The sequence below is a fragment of the Mesoplodon mirus genome, assembly GCF_964341445.2.
Source record: "Mesoplodon mirus genome assembly, chromosome: 6".
NCBI lineage: Eukaryota > Metazoa > Chordata > Mammalia > Artiodactyla > Ziphiidae > Mesoplodon > Mesoplodon mirus.
This window is the reverse complement of record NC_138982.1, coordinates 78,620,978-78,635,818: the sequence shown is the minus strand read 5'-3', so window position 1 is coordinate 78,635,818 and position 14,841 is coordinate 78,620,978. Positions and strand designations below refer to the sequence as shown.

At 50.9% G+C, this 14,841-nt stretch overlaps 1 protein-coding gene across 1 annotated transcript in view; it reads right to left on the bottom strand.

Moving 5' to 3' along the window:
* The window catches only part of SEMA5B (semaphorin 5B), a 121,478-nt gene extending 108,905 nt beyond the window's left edge, over positions 1–12,573 (bottom strand). The window contains exon 1 of the mRNA XM_082625339.1: positions 12,531–12,573. The gene's annotated coding sequence lies outside the window, so the exon portion shown is untranslated. The remainder of the gene's footprint in view (positions 1–12,530) is intronic.
* Positions 12,574–14,841: the final 2,268 nt, after the last annotated feature.

Below are 14,841 nucleotides of genomic sequence, written 5' to 3'. Positions count from 1 at the left end.
CATTTTAAATGGCCTGGCACAACGTAAGCTCTCAGTAAACTCTAGGAAATCCTCACAACCCTCCATCCTCTCTGCAAATTGCTCAGTCCTGGGGCTTCTTCCTCCCCCATTTCTCTCAGGCTCACTCCTTCTTCTCCATTCCAATGGCCTCTCTGCATCCTGGCCCCCATCCCCACGTGCAGGGCCCAGGCTGTGACCCCACCTCCCTCCCAGCCTCCACATCAGGCTCCAGCTGGCCAGTCTGCTCTGCAAAAGGACCGGTTTGTTTGGTACTCTCAGGCCCAAGATACTATACCAGGTGACCTGCTTTAGTAAAAGGAACTCATTTAATTCAATCCCCACGACCGCACTCTGAAGTAGGTATGATAGCCATTTCACAGATGAGGAAACTGAGCCTCAGAGAGGAGAAATACTTTGCCCACAGTCACCCTACGAGTAAATGGGAGAGCCAGCACCTAGCACCCCTCCCCTGCCCCCAGCCAGTCAGCCCCTTGGTCACACACCTCACCTTTGCCCATGCACTCACCCCCACGGAGTCACAGAGCAACAGAGAGGAGAGGAGCTGGAAGGGGGAAGAACGCTGCAAGGGAACTAACGTGGTGTCCAGACTGGGGGACTTCTCTGGCAGGCCCTGCACTTCTGTCTTCAGCTCATGTCTTCTCCATCTTCACCATCAGGCTGTGGGGTTCCACGGAAGGGCGCCTCAGGCACAGGAGGCTCCCAAGCCTGAGGCTGGTGAAAGGCCTGTGAAAGCTCCAGCTGCTCCGAATGAGTTCAGGCCACTTGGCCCAGCCTCGCATCCCAGGGAACATGCAGATGAGGCTCGGAGCAGCTGTGGATCTTGCGGGCATCTTGCCAGGATCCTGGCAGGCACTAGAGGGGTTCACTTCCAGAAAGGGGTCTGAGGTGGCTTTTGCAAACCACAGAGAGGGGAAGTCCAGGTGCCGCCTGAGAAAATTCCTGAAGAGATGATAAAGGCAGGGTGGTGGACACTGGGGAAAGGCAGCTGAGACCACGGGCAGACAATGCGTGTTCAGAAAAGAAGTCCTGTCAGGCAGAGCTCAGCTCCTCCGCTGACAGGGCCACCAAGCTGGCAGACGAGGGAAACGGGGTTCACCTGTGTAGCTGATCTTGAAAACATGTGATAAGCTCTCTGTGAAATTGTTGCAAGCAAGCAGAAGGTGGCAGAACTAGTGAGACATGTAGCTGGTTGCACAATCGTAAGTACTCAAGGGTACTTACCAATGGCTCAAGACCTCTTGGAGGGAAGGGTCCAGGTGCATGCTGTAGGGCTCTGACCTATCCCACCCCATTCCACATCTCATCAAGTCCTTGGATCAATATACAAAAAGCATTTGAAGCTGGGAGCAACAGCAGATATACTGGATGTCAGAATTCAAAACGTCTTTATCAGCTGGAGCAGTGGACTGAATTCAAACATAAAATAAATTAGGGGGAAATGTAGAGTCCCAAACATAAGAGCAAAAAAGCTACAGCACTGTCATGGGTTGAACCATGCCCCCCACCCGCCCAGAAAACCGCATATCTTCAACCCCCAGTACCTCATGTTACCTTATTTGGAAACAGGGTTGTTGCAGATGTAATTAGTTAAGATGCAGTCATATTGCAGTAGAGTGGGCCCCTAATCCAGTATGACTGGTGTCCTTACAAAAGGGAAAAGTTTGAGACGGACAGGCACACAGGGACAAGGCCATGTGAAGATGAAGGCAGAGATTAAAATGATGCTTCTATAAACCAAGGAATACCAAAGACTACCGGGAAACCACCAGAAGCTAGGAGAGGGGTATGGAACAGATTCTCCCTCATAGCCCTCAGAAGGAATCAATACTGCCAACACCTTGATCTCGGACTTCCAGTCTCCAGGACTATGAGACAATTCACTTCTGTTGCTTAAGCCACTCAGTTTTAGTACTTTGTTATGGCAGCCGTTGCTAATGAATGCAAGTGCAAAGACAAAATTGGGAGATGGGGCTGAGTCACAGACTATGGTATAGAAACCTGGGGGTATTGACTGGCTGTAAAGTTTAACAAAAGTCAGCAGGGCCATGTGGCTTCTAAAAACAGCCAGGGCAGATATGAGGCTGCGTTAATGGAAGGTATGGTATCTTGACCCATGAGGGTGTGCTCACCCAGAGGACCAGACTTGGTTCTGGTGACCTCAACTTAAGACAAGTCAGAGGATGTTCAGAGTCCCATGCCCAGAGATGAAGAGACAAGTCAGAGGAGGACTAATGGAAGCAAGGGAGAGGTAGAAGGCAACTGGTCTCCAGTGTTTGAAAAGCTGTGCAATGGGAGTGACTGGGTTTGCCTGGAATAGCCACATGTGGAAGAGATGGAGCCCATGGGGAGAGACACAGACTGCAGAGAAATAGAAGAACTTTCTATCAGACTTGTTGACCAAAAATCAACTAGGCCACCCTGTGGGGAGATGAGCTTTGTCTTTGAGGAACTGAAGACTCCACCAGCTGGTCACCGGAAAGGGACTTGTAGAGGTGACGCCAGCATCTCCCAGCTCCAAGAAGGGCCCACTCATGTTCCCTGCCTGTCTGACACCAGCAACTCAGGCTTCTTACCTACTTAAAGTTAGAGGCTGCCATGAGATGTTTTGGCCCAAAGACCTTTCATTGATGGCTTTAGTAGATAAAGTTGCATGCTGAAGGCAGAGAGTCTAGACTAGCAGACCTCATAAGATCAAGTATGGTAACACCTAGGTCCACTGGAAGGATGCACCCACACATGCTCTCAAGCATAGGGGTCTCGCAAAAAAAAAGGGGGCTTCCCTGGTGGCGCAGTGGTTGAGAGACCGCCTGCCGATTCAGGGGACACGGGTTCGTGCCCCGGTCCAGGAAGATTCCACATGCCGCGAGCGGCTGGGCCCGTGAGCCATGGCAGTTGAGCCTGAGCGTCTGGAGACTGTGCTCCACAACGGGAGAGGCCACAACAGTGAGAGGGCCGCGTACTGCAAAAAAAAAAAAAAGCATAGGGGTCTTAGATAGGGGTGGGAAGGAGAGTGGCCCTGGCTCTCCATTGTCCAGGAGGGACGGAACTGGCAGCCCAAGAGTTAACTGACCCCTCACTTGAGGGAGACCCATGCTGGTGGGCGTTGTGAGGGGATACAGAGGAGCCCACACACAGGCTTCTCTTTGAGGGGCTCAAGGTAAGCTCACTGGGAAGACAGACTTCTGTAGGAAAGGCAACTGATGCTGATGAGACCTTTCCGAAGATGACCTGGCACTAATAGCCAGCATCTACATGAGCTATGCCACTTCCTTTAATCCTTTTTTTTTTTTTTTTTTTTTGCGGTATGCGGGCCTCTCACTGTTGCGGTCTCTCCCGTTGCGGAGCACAGGCTCCAGACGCGCAGGCTCAGTGGCCATGGCTCACGGGTCCAGCCGCTCCGCGGCATGTGGGATCTTCCCGGACCGGGGCACGAACCCGTGTCCCCTGCATCGGCAGGTGGACTCTCAACCACTGCGCCACCAGGGAAGCCCTCCTTTAATCCTTTTTTAAACTAGCCTTCCCTCGTTTTCCAGCACAAAAAGGAGGCTCAGAGAGGGAAAGGAACTTATGTAAAACCCACAACACAAAACCAGTCAAGCTGGGTTTGAACCCTAGTCTGTCTCATCCCCAAGCCCACACTCCTTCCAAGGTTCCACACTGCTTCCCCAGCTGAGGACTGCAGGCTGTAGTGCCACAAGCCTCCAGCGACAGAAAGAACCACCCAGGGTGATCTAAAGCAGTGTCCCAAACTTCAGCACGCATCAGAACAGCCTGGAGGGCTTGTTGAAGGGCAGGCTGTTGGGCCCTACCGGGGAGTTGCCACATTAGTAGGTTGGCCCCAGAACTGTTGCATCCCTAACAGGGTCCGGGTGCTGTGGATGCTGCTGGCCAGGGACTTCACATTGGGAACCACTGCTCTGCAGTATTCAGGAAAGGAAGTGGGTACCCTCCAGCCGCAGAGCCGCAGGGAGATGGAGGTATGCTGCCAGTCGATCATCTGTCTCTGGGCCAGAAGTTCCCCAACAGCGTTCGAAGCAGGACTGCCAGCTGGTGCTGCTTCACTAGAACCCATCTGGTTGGGAAGATGCAGACTGTGAACAAATCCAGCTTCCTGTACTTTCCACTCTGGAGTCTTCTGGTTCTTCCAGGCTGATGAACTGTGTTCTCTTCTACAGGAAGTCCTATTATTCTGCAGTCAGCCACCATGACCCCCAGGATTTTCACCCTCTTTAAACAGACAGGGTCCCTTCACTGAGCCTTTTGTGGCTAGGTTTCCCAATCCCCTCCTGACCCTGGATGCCCTCCACCGATCACGCCTGAGTTGGCCAGGGTCCTCTCTAAAATCCATGTGCAGAAATGAGGGCATAATGACCAGGGAGAACACAATTTGGACCCTGCCCGTCTCTTAGTGTCAATTAAGATGGTACTGTTTTGAGCAATCCCATCACCCTGTCAGCTCCTACGAAGCCTGTGTACAATTAAACCCCTCAGATGTTTTTCTCAGGATCTGCAGCCAAATCAAGTTGGCCCCTACCACCCCCCATCATGAACTTGAGTAATTAATTTCTGCTATCTAAATGCAACTTTCCATCTGCCCCTGTTAAATTTCATCCTGTTGGTTTAAACCCAGCATTCCAGTCTGTCAGGATCATTTTGAATATTTATTCTGTCTTTTATAGGAGGTGCCCATCACAGCCTTGTCATCAACAAATCTGATAAGCTCGCTTACTCCAGTTTCACCCAAGTCATGGATAAAAATGTGAAGCTTCATTTTTCAGAATCTCACCTGTCACAAACCATCATCCCTTTTGGAATCCCTAACCATGCAATCATACTTCCCAAAATCAGATTTCTTACAGACTAGGGAAGGTCTGTGGGCATGTCGTTTCTTTCCTTGGCCATCATTAACGCCAGAATGATGTGGTGTCTGTCATCTAGGCACTGTCACATCACCACCTAGTTCTTGGTCATGGTCCGAATCAAATCAGAAGGACAGTTTTGGCTGCTATTTCTCTACCTTTTGGGCAATGACAAGGTTACAGAGGCAGGAATGCTAAAGTGAATCCAATCCTCCACTTTAAGCAGTACTTGACATCCAACAGAAGTCAGGCTGCCTCTCCCCCTATCATTACTATAGCATGCCTGCCTCCCTGACAGCTTTATAAGTCATACTGCGAAAGTAGCATCCAAATTCTTCCAAATGGGTGGGGAAGCTGTAATAGGGGTATGTTATAACTTGGACCTGCTCAGCTGTAAGACACGCTGGGATATCGGCAACTGGTCGGTGAGGAGACAAGAAATGTTTTCTGGAGTGGGGTACTTGGAGAGAGGGGTGAGGACAGAATCAAGGAGGTCAAAAGGAAAAGGGAGACTTGATGAATAGCAACCCCACTCTTCTGCGATTTGTATGTGAGAACTGCCCTTCTTCTTCTGGAGAAAGTCACAGTATATGTACACAGGATGCTGATGGAGCATTTGTGAACAACTTGTTGACACCATAAGCCAAGAATGGAGAAAAGTATATGTAGCAGTTAAGTCTGTAGGGTCTGAAGTCGGACAGTCTAGGTTTAAATCCTAGTTCTACTACTTATTAGCTCTGTGACCGTGGGCAAATTGTTTTCTCTCCCAAGTTTTTTGTTTCCTCAGGTGGAAAGTGGAGACAAAAATAATATGTGCCCCTAAGACACATGAGGATTAATAGAGATAAAGCATATACAAAGTTGAGCAGACTGTCTGGTACATAATAATAGCTCAGTAATAATAGCCGTTATGGAACAGTAGCTTGAGGGCAGTGCTGAGTGCTGATAGTTCCTGGGCTGGAGGTGTGAAGAAGAAAAGGCTAAGAGGGTTTAAGAAGAAACTAAAGACGCTGTGGGTTAGGGGCAGGAGAGACTTGGAGCTCACCTGAATTGTGAGGCAGCCATCTGTGGAACTGACCTGGAGGTGGAGCCCAGGCACAAGGCTAGGTCAAGGATTCTGACCTTCAGCTCAGATAAGGGTGAATAAGCCAGGCTGATGCTTCAGAAAAGTTCAGTAAAAATAGTTTGTTTTTCCAGCTCTGAATATGAATATTTTTTATTGCTCTAGGAAGTCAGTCAAAAGTTTTCTAAATGGTCCATGTTAAAAAGGAGCATAAATATTCCACTTCTAGAAATCTGCTCTGAGGAAATAATCATCAATAGGCACAAAGATTTATAGACAAGGATGTTCACTGCAGCATTATTTATAACAGTAAAAAGTGGTTTACAATCTAGATGTCCAACCCACACAGGTTTCGTTAAATAAATTATGGCACATCCATGAGATGAAATACCGGGCAGCCAGTAAAAAGCCCATTTAAGAAGAAAACTTAAGACATGGGGAAATTATCACAACATGTGATTAAATGAAAAGGGTTGGCTACAAAACAACACAGTACAATCACAATTTTGTTACATATCTAGAAGGAAATACCCCAAAATGCTGAATGCATTACTTTTATAAATGCTTTTTAGGAAAAAAATGATCACAAAGGAGTTACACTAGAAGGAAGCTCCCACAATCAGCTTATAATAAAAAGTCATTAAATTCAGAACACAGGAACACAAACAGTAGCTATGATCTGAATGTCAGGAGCTCTAGCTGGTACCTGGCTGTTGTGAAGGGCTGAGGGCAAAGAGGATCTCCATGCCATTGGCGTGAGGCCAGGTAGAACCTAGGAAAGATTTAGGTCAGTGGCTCTCAACCATGGTTGCATTTTAGGAGCTCAAAAAAAAAAAAAAAATCAATGCCCAGGCTCCAATCTCAGGGATTCTGACTTAATTATGGGCTGGTCGTCTATATTTTTTCAAAGCGTTCCAGGTGATTCTGAAGGAGCCAGTGAATTAGAGCTGAGTGGGACCAAGCTATTGTTACCTGTTTACAGAGTTCACTTGAGCCTTGCTCTCTAGACTGAGCCCAGCATGTGAAGAGAGACCCACTCTGGAAGCTAGAGAGATGCTAGAAGGGAGCAGACGGCCCCAAGGCACCTGGTCTATGCAGGAAAATGACCCTCAGCCTTGGGGGACATTCACAGAAGTGTTCCTTTGAGCTGACCTGTTTGGGAGCTTTTACCACAAGGACACTGCTCTTGGCTAAGACTCCTCTTCGCTCAGACTCTTGATGGGGCCCAGGTTACTAGCTGACTCCATAAAATCAAGTGCAGGCGGCTCTACAAAAGGGAGAGGGAAGAAAATCAAGATGCTGGGAAATCTACAGGGATCTGACTCTGCAGAAGCCGGAGCTAGTGGTATTTTCCTCTCTCCTGCTTTTGGGCAGAAACACAGCCCAGCCAACGGAGCAAGGTGTGAACCTTAAAGGCAGTCTGCTTTGGGTGGATGAGGTCTCTCGGAGGGCTCCTAGTTTCCCTTGGGTGCCTTGAGGGAAGAGGAGCAGAGGGAAGAGGCTGCTAGAAACAAAAGTTTGTATTAAATGATAAGATCTCCCCAGCTTCTCACTACAGGTATAAAGTTACTCAAGCCACCAAAAGAAGGGAAATAAGAATCCTGGGTCAGGTGCTTTACCCACTGGATCCACCTATCCCTGAATAATTAAGAGCCAACTGAGGCTCTTTTGTACTCCTTAAAGCAGGGCTCCTTGGGGGGCCTTCAGGACAATGACTAGGGCAGTAAGGAGGGAGTTTTGGCTCAGGTGGACCAGTGGGGATGGCAAGTAGGGATGGATCTAAATTGCTACCTTACCGGACATTTCCCTGAAGCTGCCTCCCTAGAGGCAGCCTCCTGTCAATTCTGGCAGAACAGAGCCGCAGGTAACTCAAAATACTGGATGATCAAACTGTAACATAGCTTTGCAATGCACTGTATCTGTGTTTATATGTGAATGTATATGAGTATATTTACATACACACATATACCTGATATATGGCGGATTTACCTTTCTAATGATGTTTGGCTCAGGTGGAGGCTAAAAGGACAATGCACTTTCTGAAGATACTGGCAATCAGGTGGGTTTCCAACAGTGGGGCTGGCTGTAATTAGAAACTGGCCTGAGACTAAATATTCCCCACAAATAATTCACAAAAAAAGAAATGAAGCACTCCTGGAAAATCAAGAAGTGACGGTAATCTCCATTCAAGATGGAGAAGCCTCCCTTGTTTCTAACCCAGCTTCCTCCTTGGGGAATTTAAACCTACCTCCTCTAATTTGATCCTCAGGGGATAGCAGAAAAGATGGTCACCAGTCATCCTCCAGTACCAGCCCTTCCTATCACAGAACAGGCCAGAGACATTCTTGGTTCAAATGCAAAGACATTCTGATGATACAGACAAGGCTTCAAATTCAAATGAGTTCCAGGTGCAAGTCTGATTAAGTCATCCGCATTAATCGCAGATCAATGAGGGAAGTGTCACGGTGGGACTCAGCACACAGCATTGCCTTTAAAGCTCAGGGAAAGCCTAACGGAATCCTTGTTCTCCTGTTTCAAGTCAGAGTGGAGGAGGATGCGAAGCCCAACTGTTGGGAAGTGTGCTCAAGGTCAAACTCTCCCATGCCCAGTCACCATCCCTCCCAAGTCCCTCATCCTGCTTTCCCCACTGTTCCCAGATGCAAACTGGATAGGAAGCCATCTTTTTTTCCTTTTCCCACTCTGGAGGTACCAAGTGTAGTCATTGCTCATTGGTGAGTCCCTGACTAATGTCAGGATTAAAGAGTGAATTCTGCAAGGTTTGGTTTTCATCCCTCATGCTCACTAAAGCAGAGGGAGGGAAGCAGACATGGCAGAACCACAGAATGTTTGGCACCCTCCTTCCCTTTCAGAACTCTGCTCCCAGCTGGTACTTTCTAGCATTTAAGCAGGTTACAGGGGAATTTTTTTCAGAAAGAAAATCTTGGAGGAGATTCCTCCATCTGAGATAGAAAGTGACATACACAAAGATCCCCTTCCAGACTACCCATCAGAGAGCCATCTCCTCAGCTGAGGCAGATGTCATCAAACCAAAAGTCAGAGAGAGGGAGGTCCACAAAAATACAGCAGTATGCCAGTGAAATCCACGTGTTGCCCACATAAGCTCTAAAAGAAGAGCTCAGTTCAGTCAATTCAATGAAACTCCATTAGTCAAGACACTTGCTTTGGCTTCTAGTCATACACTTAAGACAAGTTAGTTAAGCTTTGTCATAAATTTAAGACCAACTTAGTGATGGCTAAACTCAAATGCAAAGATCTGAATGTGAAGAAAACTCATTCATTATTTCCAACACACACACACACACACAAACACACACAGAGTCACCAGGTGATGAAGACAGGCTAGTGATCAAGGTGACTGGATGAGGCAAAGGATGATCCCAAGACTCACTGGCGTTCAGACAATGATGTATAAATAACCAAATACTCCCCTCCCACTAGTTCTCTTCCTCAGATCTTCAGGTACCTGGCTTTGCCTCTGTCCACACCACAGGTACAAGGTAGGTGTTCAGCCCCACTTGATGAGTGAGGAATCTGAGGCACGGAGAGGGGACCTTGGTGCTGAGGGAAGAGCTAAGGTAGTGGAATCCTAGCCCTCTCAGCCTTCCCCCAAACCCTAGACCCCAAGTCCTTTGGACAACTCCATATTAGCTGTCAGGTCACCTGAACAAACCCACAGGGAAAAAAAAACCCACAATAAATTCTATCACAGCAGTGGAGGCAATGCTAGTAATTGTGTTTTCCTAGTCATGCTGATTCACCTCCAACCTGGAGATCAGAGACATGTCTTATCTACTGCTGCATCCATAGCTTCTAGTACCTGGCACATAATAGGTGCTCAATAAATAGTGAACATGTGAGTTTAGTCCCACTGTTGGTCTTATTTATCTTGTATCCACTCAGTAACAGAGCCAACACTTGAGGACCAGGGGGAACATCTAGCTGCTGGGGGTGTGGGTGGTGGGGCACTGAAGCTCAGCCCTGGGTCCTTTAAGGTTATATAACAAGGATACATGCACTTCTAATCAGGGATCTTGTCCTTCGCCTTCTGTGTCCATTCTACCACCTGAATCCTCAATGAAAGTAGTGAATTTGTTGACTGTACGGTATTGACCTGAATTGATATCTTCTTGGCTTTCCCTGTGGGATAGAGGAGGGTGGCCAAGATTAAGAACAGGAGTATCATGATCAATGTTCAAAAGAATTGGACCCGAGAGTATCTTCTTCCCAAGTGTACTCACTCCATCCACCAATCTACAGCCTTGCCAGGCTGATCCTCCCTAAATGTCTGCTAGCCCTCTGCCCCCTTGCTGGGGCTCCCCTTCCCCTTTTCAGACCCACACTCAGGGATCAGGGCTTTCTGGATATTCCTTGGGATTCCTGAACATCCTATGTGAGCTTCTAGTTTTTTCTCATCCAATCCCTGCATAAGGCTTTACTACATCTGGGGAAGCAAAAAGTCATGGTTGGATTTTTTCCCTTTTTTTGTAAAGAATAAAACTAGTTTATACCCACTGGGCTGGGTGGGGAGGGGCAGGAGATCTGAGTTCCAGTCCTGCCTCTGAGTCTGGCACCTTGTACCAATGTAAAGTGCTAGATTTGTATAAGATAAGATGGCCCCCTGACCTCAAGGAACTCATCATCTCACAGTAGAATCCTAGTGGGCCCTGAGAGTCAGGGTGAGTAGGGGGCCAGCAGGTGACAGGTAGGACCAGGCTGTGGGATGTTCCAATCAATCCCCAAAGTACAGGATAACATGCACACATATAGATAAGATCACTTAAAACTGTGATTTCTAGATGTGTAGTCTGTAGAGTGATCAAGTGGCAAACTCCCTCTCTCTCTTTGATATTTTATTCCCCTTCCTCCTCGGTTGGTAATCTAGATTTGGGGCAGGACTGGCGGGTTTTTCCAAGCTGCTTCTTAATCTGCCCCCCTTTTCCTAGTTGTGAGGTCCAGTTCTCAGGCTCAAGTTCCCCTCTTCCCCTTCCTCAAGGTCATCTATCCTGGTTCAGAAAAGGTGACAGCCCACTTTTGAAGGTCAGGAAGAACTGGGGTGGGGTGGGGGCGGTGCGGTAAATGAGAAGGAATGGAAGAGAACAGGCTAAAAGATGAGGGAAAGTAGAGGCGGGGAGGAGAGAGAGGCGGGCCAGAAGGGCCTGGAGGGAGACGCCGCTGACGCTGCCGAAGGAGCCGAATGAGGCCGAAGTGGTGGGGATGGGAGGGGGAGTGGAGGTGCCTGAAAAATGTGGAAGGAGATTGGACTCAGAGAAGGTAGGATCGTGGTGGGGTCTAGACACAGGCGAGCTTCCAACCTCCCAATCCCAGTTCCGCTCAGTCAAGGGGACGGGAAAGAGCGTATCCCGAGGGTGCGCAGCCCTTCCCCGCTCCGGCTGCTCCCATCACCACCGCGGAATACCTGGAGAGGATCGCAGGTATTCCTGAGAGGGTGGGGCAGAGCAGGGCAGTTACCTTTCCTCCTCCCAACTCGGGGCCCACTGCAGCCCGGCGCGGCGGGGCAGGCGGAATAACCCGAGGACTGGGCACCGAGGGAAGGGGAGGAGGCAAGGAGGGCGCTTCAGGTGGCTCCTCCTGGTTGTTTAAACTTTGCGCTGGAGAAGGGACCGGCTCTGTCCTCCCTCCGCCGCCCGCCCGCGGCTCCGCTCGTCCGGGTGTCCTCAGCCTCGCCTTCATCCTCTGCGGGTCCTACGCCCACTTCCCTCTCGGCTCCCGCCCGGCTCGGATCCCCATCCCCTCTCCGGTCTCCATCTCTCCCTGTGCCGGAGCGCCCCCCGCTCCCTCCCTCCTCGCTGGATCTCCCGCAAGACGTGAGCGGAAAGTGAATGGGCAGCCCAACCACAAAGGCAAATTACCATGAGAAAAATAAATCAGGAAAGCGCCTTTCGCATCCCGCGTTCCCGCCGCCGCGCCCCTCTCCGCCCGCCGAGGCGGGAGCGCCGGGCTCCGGAACGGCTGCATCTGGGGCCTGGCGGGGCAGAGTTTGGGCTCCGCAGGGCCCTGCCAGGGCAGGGGGTCTGGGAAGAATCCGGTGGGGACCCCCGCAGGAGGCGGCGGAGCAGGGACGTCCCCGAGCGCGAGATTTCACACTCCGGGCGGGCCACGCGTTCCCACGCGCCTCGCCGCCTGCGCTCTGCCTCCACCGGGTTTACTCGTCCGCCCTCTCGGAGCCTCCGTCTCGGCGCTACCCTCGGCGCCTCATCTCTCCCAGCCTTTCAACCGTCCGTCCCCTCCTCCAGGCCCAGCCCTGGGTCCCCTTCGCGGCGTGCAGCCCAGACGCACCGACAGCGGCCGGGCCAGGGCCCCGTGCAGCCCGGACCCGGAGCCGGCTGACGGCGGGAACGCGGCAGCACGGAGGGAGCCCAAGCTGAGGTGGCAGAGGGCGGCGTGGAAGCCCGGGGACTCCCTCCTCTCTGCCCGCAGCCTCCGCCACCTGGTTCCAACTTGCCAGCGGCCCCGGGTCCCTATCCCTCTACCCACCCGAGTTGCTGAAGTTTGCAACTTGCAGCCCAGCCCGCGTAGGGGAAGCGTCCTGGGCTCCCGGGACTCACCTCCGGGCTGCGGGCGCAGGTGCCCGGTTCCGGGCGGCTCCCGGCTCTCAGCTCCCGGCGGCGGGGAGCGACGAAGGCGAACCAGGAGGGCTGGCGGCCGGTCTGGGAATAGGGCGGCCGCGCAAGAACGGCCCCCGGCCCTCACTCGCCGCTCCAGTGCAGCCGCGACCCGGGCCCGCGCCCGCCACCCTCGGGTTCCGCCAGCAGCCGCCGGACGCGCCGCCGACCCGCCCGGCTCAGCGGGCTGGGCTCAGGCTGCAGCCCTCGCGCTCCAACTAGCTCCCGACCAGGCGCGCGGCTGAGAGCGGAGAGGAGGAGACGAGGGGGCTGAAGGAGGGAGGGAGAAGAGGTGGGGGAGGAGTTGGGAGCGAGCGGAGAAGGGAGCGGGAGAGAAAAGGAGGAGGGTGCTGGAGAGGACTTGCCGCGGCTGACGCGCCACCCGCCAACTCGTGGCGCGCGGAGGAGCGCGAGGGGGCGCCCTGCACCTCCGCGTCCCCGGGCTCGGTCCGAATCCCGCCCTTGGCTTGCCAAGAGTGTTTACACTGAGGGACAGAAGTCCCGCCCCGCAGCCGGCGTTCGAGCGGCGAGACCCAGGTCCCTCGAGCACTTGCTGCCTTTTTGCCACGTCCTGCCTTACCGTCCTCGGCAAGCCCCGTCTCGAACCCGGCTTTCTGCCGGGGCGTCAGCGCACCAGAACCCTGCCCACCCAACCGCTGGGGCCCGAGGAAATTCTCCCTTCCCCTCGGCTCCCCAGTGCCCCAGCCCTATCAGCTAGGGACGATCTTCCTGCCTGTGGATTTGAAGGGGGAAAGAATTGCGTACAAAACAAGGGAAATCTGATATAAACTGCAGTCGAAGGGAATGAGATGAGGCTGCTGGGCTGGACTGGAAAACCAGAATCGGCCGGATAAGGGTTAACTTTACAAGCTGCACGACCTTGAGTGAACCTCTCCAAGCCTCAGTTTCTTCAGCCGTAAACTAGGGTTGGTGATAACCTACCCTACTGAGCGATTGGAGTAGGGGCTACAGTAAATAACGTCAGGAACATTGGGAGGGCATCCAATAGATTAGCGAGCGGGGGAGCCGGTGGAGGGCTCTCAGCTGAGGAGGGAAGGTTTAGCGCGACCACACCAAACAAGGCTGAATTGTTTACAAGTTTAAGTATCTAATGTTTCTGATGGCTAAAAAACCTGAGGGAAAGACAACGGGGCAAGCTGCTTCAAATCCTCTCTGCCCGGCTGCAAGAGGGATGGGAAGAGAGCCCTCTGCTGAACAAAGAATGGTATTTAAAAAAAATTTTTTAAGGTGACCTAGGAAAAGAAAACGAAAGAATGAAGGATACAGACAAAGGATCTGAAATATTAAACCAGGAGAAGTGTGATTATAAGAGACAGCTAAAGAGAACTGTGAAATAAAAATAGGTAAGTTGGAAGAAGGAAACCATTAAACGACTTTCTAGACTATGCCAGAAACTGAAGAATTAGAGTGAATCATTTTATGTAACAAAATTCTGGATAAAGGAAATCCTAGATAAAACAGAGGAATGGAGACGGTAAGAAACCTAGAGAAGCACCCTCCTACACACACACACACACACACACACACACACACACACACACACACACACCTCTGAACCAAGGTGAGAAGTAGTTTGGCCAGAATAATGGGAAAGAAAAAAAAGAAAGAATCCAAGAAAGGAGTTTATGAGATGCTGTAAAAAGGGAAACAGTGCACAATCTCAGAAGTAATGCCTTTCTAGGGCAACAGGAATGCTGAGATTCATAATGTGCAGAATGGAGAGGAACTTGCAAAGGGAAAACACTCTGAACAAGAGGAGAGAGTTGCAGACAAGAGGGAAAAAGGAAGGAAATGGGTATGTCGGGCATACCAGTCTGGTAGACCATCCATTTAATAAGGGGGTAGAAATCAAGTTGGAAGAGGTAGTGCAGGGCATCAAGTCCAAACCTATCATTTTACAGATGAGGACAATGAGATCCAGAGGGGAAGCATTTGTCTCAGAGTTGCAGGCTGGGGTGGGAGCAGGTCTCCCGATCCCCAGTCTGGGACCCTTCCACTGCTGTGACTGTTGCCCTCCCCCCTCCCCCATTCCCATTCCCTACAGAACCGTGGGGACTGTTTTGTTATTGCAAAAATAAAATGTGTATGAAATATAGACACCTTTTAGTTCATACAAAAATATGAAAATATTCTATATATATAGCAGGGAAAGGTATGAGTGGGAGAGTTTCCCATTTGTTTGGTTGGGACAGTAGACAAAGTGCCTCTGAGTGGTTGTTGGCAGCAGCTCTCT